The sequence below is a fragment of the Rosa chinensis genome, chromosome 4 (genome assembly GCF_002994745.2).
Source record: "Rosa chinensis cultivar Old Blush chromosome 4, RchiOBHm-V2, whole genome shotgun sequence".
Lineage (NCBI taxonomy): Eukaryota > Viridiplantae > Streptophyta > Magnoliopsida > Rosales > Rosaceae > Rosa > Rosa chinensis.
In genome coordinates this window covers 33,487,053-33,493,463 of record NC_037091.1, presented here as the reverse complement: position 1 = coordinate 33,493,463, position 6,411 = coordinate 33,487,053, and the positions used below count along the sequence as shown (strand labels likewise).

The following is a 6,411-nucleotide window of genomic DNA, read 5'->3' as shown; positions in this document are numbered from 1 at the left end:
TAGCTAGGGCTAGGAACTTGCGGCAGATTTTTGGTGAGGAGAGTTTTAGAGTTTTGGTTTTTAGGGCTAGGGTTAGGGCTTGTGCTAATAACATGTTTAAGGAAAATATGATTTGCAGAGAGAATTGATGGGAGAATTGTCGTAGTATTATTGATAATAGGAGCCCTATATATAGGGATTTACAGAGTACACAAAAGGTTAGAGAATTCGAACATAATTAGGAAATCTAGAACCTTCTCCTATTACAACTCTAAGACTAAACCCTAATTTGAAAAGGCACACATGATGTCGACATCCTTCAACAGAAAGAAGATATGTGTAAAAAGCCTATTTATAAATAAAGCCTATTAGGATTAATAGCTATAACATACTTTGTAGTCTGTATACCCAAACAAATTAAACAAAAGCCATGAGATCTTTAGCTTTTGAAACAGCGCGCCCTCTAATTTGCTGCCTTTTCTTGTATGTTCAGCTACTTTCATCACAAAACTACTTTCCGCATTTTGCTTCTGCTAGTTCAACTACTGAAGCAGCAGAGGCTCTTCTTAAATGGAAAGCCAACTTTCTAAATCAAACCTCCCATAATAACCAGCGCAAGGATTGGATTTACCAACCCAAGATTACTGATACCAATGCCACTAATTCTTCCAGCAATCCCAAAGTAAACGAAAGCCCATACATTTGGACTAGTATTTCATGCAATGCTGCTGGAAGTGTCACCAACATAACCATTGCCAATTCCGGTATAGAAGGTATGCTACATGAATTTTCATTCTCATCCTTCCCAATCTCGAATATCCTGACCTCAGCTTCAATAACCTCTTTGATGTCATCCCACCTCAAATAAGTTCCCTCTCCAAACTCTAAATTCTTGACCTCTCTAGTAACCAGTTCTCCGGGAGAATTCCACTATAAATTGGTCTTCTAAGAAATCTCAACTTGCTAAATCTCTATAGAAATAATCTTTTTGATGTTATTCCTGTTGAGATGGGGAGCTTGAAATATTTGGTGGATCTCGAGTTGAGCCACAATCAACTAAGTGGTTCAATTCCGACAACATTGGGTGATCTGACCGACCTTACCACTCTTTATCTTCATTCAAATAATCTCAATGGTACCATTCCAAAAGAGTTAGGGAACCTGAAATCTTTGGTGGATCTACAATTAAGCATCAATCAGCCCAGTGGTTCAATTTCGGCAACATTGGGTGATCTAACCATCCTTACCACTCTTTTTCTTCATTCAAATTATCTCTTTGAGACCATTCTAAAAGAGTTAGGGAACCTACAATCTTTGGTGGATCTATAATTGAGCGCTAATCAACTCAATGGTTCAATTTCGACAACACTGGGTGATCTTACCAACCTTACCACTCTTTTATCTTTATTCAAATAATCTCTCTGGCACCATTCCAAAAGAGTTAGGGAACTTGAAATCTTTGGTGGATCTAGAGCTGAACACTAATCAACTCAGTGGTTCAATTTCGAAAATGTTGGATGATCTTACCAACCTTACCATTCTCTATGCCCATTTAAATAATCTTTCCAGCCAAGGTTCTAAAAATCGGCTTAGGCGGCCGCCTAGGCGCTAGGCGCAACATTTCCGTCCCGATTCTCCCCTAGTCGAGAGAGCTGGGCGCTGGGAGTAAAGTCGGCTGCCTAGGCGCGTTCTGTAATTTTTTTTTTCTTTTCTTAAAATCTGTTAATTTGTTAAAATGTCTCAGATTCGACGAAATCCGAACTTCGCTGCCGAACGCCGAACTCCGAACTCCGAACGCCACTCCCTCATCCCTCAGACTCTCAGTCTCCGGCCAGCTCTCTAGCTCTCCAGCTCGCCGGTAAATCGAATTTGTGTGTTTGTGTTTCAGTCGAATTTCAATTTCTAGGGTTTCAATCTCACAATTTCTGGGTTTGATTTCTTTTCAGGGCTTTCTGGGTTAGATTTTGGGTTCGATTTATGGGTTCAAGGCTTCTAGCTCGGTGATTCTTCAAGGACGAATCCTGGCGATTCTTCAAGCACCATTTCTGGGTTCGATTTCTGGCCTTTTGGGTTCAAGGCTTCAAGAGTTCAAGCTCGAATCTTGAAGCTTGATTCTTGAATATTGATTCTTGAAGCTCAATTCTTCAAGCCCCAATTCTTGAATCTTCAATTTCTGGGTAAGTTGCTGCCTTGATTAGTTGCTTTTGGTTCGAACAATGCTTGGTTGAATATTGAATATTGCTTTTGGTTGGAATGTTGGATTGAATGAATATTGAATATGGTTGAATCTTGAGGCCGCCTTGGTTAGTTGCTGAACGCTGTTGGTTGACTTGGTTCGAATAATGCTTGGTTGGAATGTTGCTTGATGAATATTGAATTAAATATATTTAGACTTTGAATTGCATATTTGGATTTGGTTACTGAATTGCAGACTTGGAGGTTGTTTTTGCAGTTGTTTTAGGCTCTGTTTTGCACTTTTTCAGAAGCAGTTCTGTGTTAGTTTTGCTGCTTTTGCAGAAGCAGTTCTGTATTGGTCCTGTTGGACAGTTGTTTTAGGCTCTATTTTGCAGTTTTGGTAAATTGAATTGCAAGTTGTTTTAGTTAATGTGTAACCTGTGTTGGACTTTTGAGTTTTGAATTAGCCTCTGTTTGGCTCTGTTTTGCTGCTTTTGCAGTTTTATACTACTACTTATTTTGGCTCATAAATCATAATGCTTGGGTACTTCTGGCTTAGAAAGTAGTTTGGCACTTGTGTCACTATTAGGAGATGAGGAGAGCTACTCACTCTTCCCTACAGTATAAGTATTACTATGCTGGAGTGTAAAGTGTATATACTCTTCAGATTGGAGTGCTAGAGTGCAGTGGGACAATTTCATATTGCGTTCATGACTTCATGCTCCCTTAAAAACTTATCATATTTGATGAGCAGCATGTTTCGAGGAAGCTTCTCTGGAAATGATGTTTTCCATTGTCTAAGGGAGTTGAAAAGCATTTCCTTTCAAGTGCAGCATGTTTTGAGAAAACGCAAAGGCACACTAAGATGCCTTTTTTAGCATTTGAGGATTTGTACCGAAACAGATAATCCAACTGGTCTAAAGCACCAAAAACATATAGAAGGTCAAAGTATGAACTTTTATATAATTATATGTTATAAAAATAAAAATAAAATAATTAAAAATAAACCGCCTAGTCCCCGCCTAGGCCCCTAGGCGTTAATCCCCGGCCTTTCGCCTGACTAGCGCCTAGCGTTTTTTAGAACCTTGTTTCCAGCACCATTCCAAGAGTTAGGAAGCCTGAAATCTTTGGTGGAACTATCCTTGTGCACCAATCACCTCTATGGTTCAATTTCGAAAACATTGGGTGATCTAACCAACCTTACCCTTCTTTATCTCTATTCAAATAATCTTTCTGGCAATATTCCGATGGAGATAGGGAACTTGAAATCTTTGGTGGATCTACAATTGAACATGAATCAACTTAGTGGTTCAATTCCGACAACATTAAGTGACTTGCAAAACTTGAAATTCTTATATCTCCTTGACAACCAACTTTCTGGCCCGATCCCTCACAAGATAGCAAATATCCAAAAGTTGACAGAATTGCAATTAAGTGGAAACAAATTTTCTGGTCATTTGCCCCAAAACATATGCCAAGGTAGATCACTCACATACTTTTCAGCTTCCTGTAATCACCTGAGTGGTCCAATCCCCATAAGCTTGAAAACCTGTACTGGCTTACTTAGAGTCCGTCTTGAAGAGAACCAGTTGACAGGTAACGTATCCGAAGACTGGTGTGTTTATCATAGTCTCAGATTTAAAGATTTAAGTAACAATCAACTTAATGGTGAATTCTCACCAAATTAGGTATTGTGCCCAAATTAAACAGCCATAGGAATAGCTGGGAACAAACTTACTGGTTCTATACCAGCTATGATTGGAAAGGCAACCCAAATTCATGAGCTGGATCTTTCTTCAAATGATTTAGTCGGGACAATTCCAAAGGAGTTTAGGGGATTAACTTCAATGGTGAAGCTGAGGTTGGATAACAACAAGCTTTCAGGTCGTGTCCCTTCATAGTTTAAATCATTGATTGATTTAGAATATCTTGATCTCTCAGCAAACAAATTCAATGATTCAATTGCAAGCTTCGTAGATGACTTTCACAAGTTATATTACTTGAATTTGAGCAACAACAAGTTCAGTCAAGCAATTCCATTTCAATTGGGGACGTTATTTCAACTATTCCAACTAGATTTGAGTTTTAATGCACTTGAAGGTCATATAGCATCAAATATTAGCAAAATGCAGAGTCTGGAGATACTTAATATATCCCACAACAATCTTTCTAGTTTCCTTCCAACAAGTATGGAAGACATGCATGGGCTAATGTATGTTGACAATATCCTATATTCACTTGGAAGGTCCCCTTCCCAACATCAAAGCATTTCAAGCTGCTTCTCCAGAAGCATTGCAGGGCAACAAGGGCTTGTGTGGCAACTCAAGTTTTTTGCGACTCTACAATAATTAAAGCCCAAAAAAGGACCATAAACTCATACTTTTGATGATCTTCCTTGTTCTTGGAGCAATTGCACTTCTAGCCTTTATATTTTCTTTTGTAGCAAAAAGGAAAAAGAAGCATCAACATCTAACAAAAAAAACAGGGATGACAAAATTTCTTTTTCAATAGTGCAGTTTGATGGGAAGACGATGTATGAGGAAATCGTAATGGCAACAAAAGATTTTGATTTTATGTATTGCATAGGGAAGGGAGAACATGGAACTGTCTACAAAGCAACTCTGTCAAATGTTAACACAGTAGATGTGAAGAAACTCCATCTGTTATGCGCTGATGAGAAGAATCTTCAAAAGGAATTCTTGAATGAAATCAGGGCACTAACTAAGATGCAACACCAAAATATTGTGAAGTTTTATGGTTTATGTTCACATAGGTGACATCGAGTATCATGAAAAGGGTAGTTTAGCCACAGTGTTGAGCAAAGATGAGGAAGCTAAAGAACTGGGGTGGAGTAAAAAGGGTGAATATTGTTAAAGGTGTAGCTCATGCCTTGTGTTACATGCACCATAAGTGCTTACCACCAATTGTGCACCAGGACATATCAAGTAAGAATATTTAGCTGGATACTGAATATGGGGCATGTGTTTCAGACTTTGGCACCGCTAAGTTCTTAAATCCAAACTCAGCTAATTGGATTGCCCTTGCAGGTACTTATGGATATGTTGCACCGGGTAAATGTTTTTCTCTGCTCCCCATAGTATCCATCAAAATTTATGCTTTTATTTTTAGCCAAATGATTCCTTTGAGAACCTTGCTGACTCAACTAAATGATCTTTTTGTGTGTGTGTGTGTGTGTGTGTCTATATACATACTGTGAGCAGAGCCGGGGTGTACAATGGAAGTAAATGAGAAGAGTGATGTTTATAGCTTTGGAGTGGTGGCATTGGAGATAGTTATAGGAAGACATCCTAGAGATCTTCTCTCATCTCTATCATCGAGGAGGTCATCATCATCATCAACTGCCTTGCTAGTCCATACAATGCCAATTGTGGATTTTTTGGACCAACACATTTCCCGTCCAACACATCAAGTTGCAAAGGAAGTGCTCTCAGTTATAAAGATAGCATTTGCATGCTTGAATTCCGGTCCCCAATCTAGTCCAACAATGAAACAAGTTTCTCAACAATTTGAAACTCATCAGAGACTGCATTTGTCAAAGCCATTACCTATGATAACACTAGGTGAATTGCTTGCTCTCGATGGTTTGGCTTTGGCTATCTGAGAATGTTTTTCTTTCCTAAACTTCACTATATCAGTGGTCTTGTAATTCTCATTAAAGATTGCCTCTTTCTGAAGTTGTAATCTATTTTATTTTTCAGTTTTGTACTTATTTGCTCATGCTTTAATTTCATTGGATTGTAGTTCGAAATGTTTCGTTTACATGTGCAGATAAATAAAGCAAAGATTTCTTTGTATAATTGCATAGTTCAACATTTACACTATTGTGTTTTGTTCTAGCCATTGTGAAGAATAGTGCTTTTGGATTTATAGGTGAGATGTGAAAGCTTCTAGCCTTTTAGGTTTGGGTTATGGCAGCAAAAACACTTCATTGTTCTTCTACCAATAAAATACTTATACTCAGTGGATGACATGTATCTTTTACAGCATGTATATATAATTATAGAACTACTGTTTGCTGCAAAATTTTCTTTTATAGCAATATTGTTCTTATCAATAACTTGAATTGAATTAAAGGAAAAAAAAAGAGGAAAAGATAATAATTATTGGGTTATAAGTGAGATTTAATAAGAAGAGTGCGAGAGAGTGAACTTTGTGATTCGTCCTGCAGTAACATCGATTAAATAGTTTTTAGCAACCCTCAAAGCAAAGACAGGGAAAGTAGAGAGAGTCCTCTCA

At 38.0% G+C, this 6,411-nt stretch overlaps 1 pseudogene; it reads left to right on the top strand.

Annotated features, from left to right (window-relative positions):
* Nucleotides 1–409: 409 nt before the first annotated feature.
* LOC121052833 lies at nucleotides 410–5,776 on the top strand (annotated as a pseudogene).
* The last annotated feature ends 635 nt before the right edge of the window (nucleotides 5,777–6,411 follow it).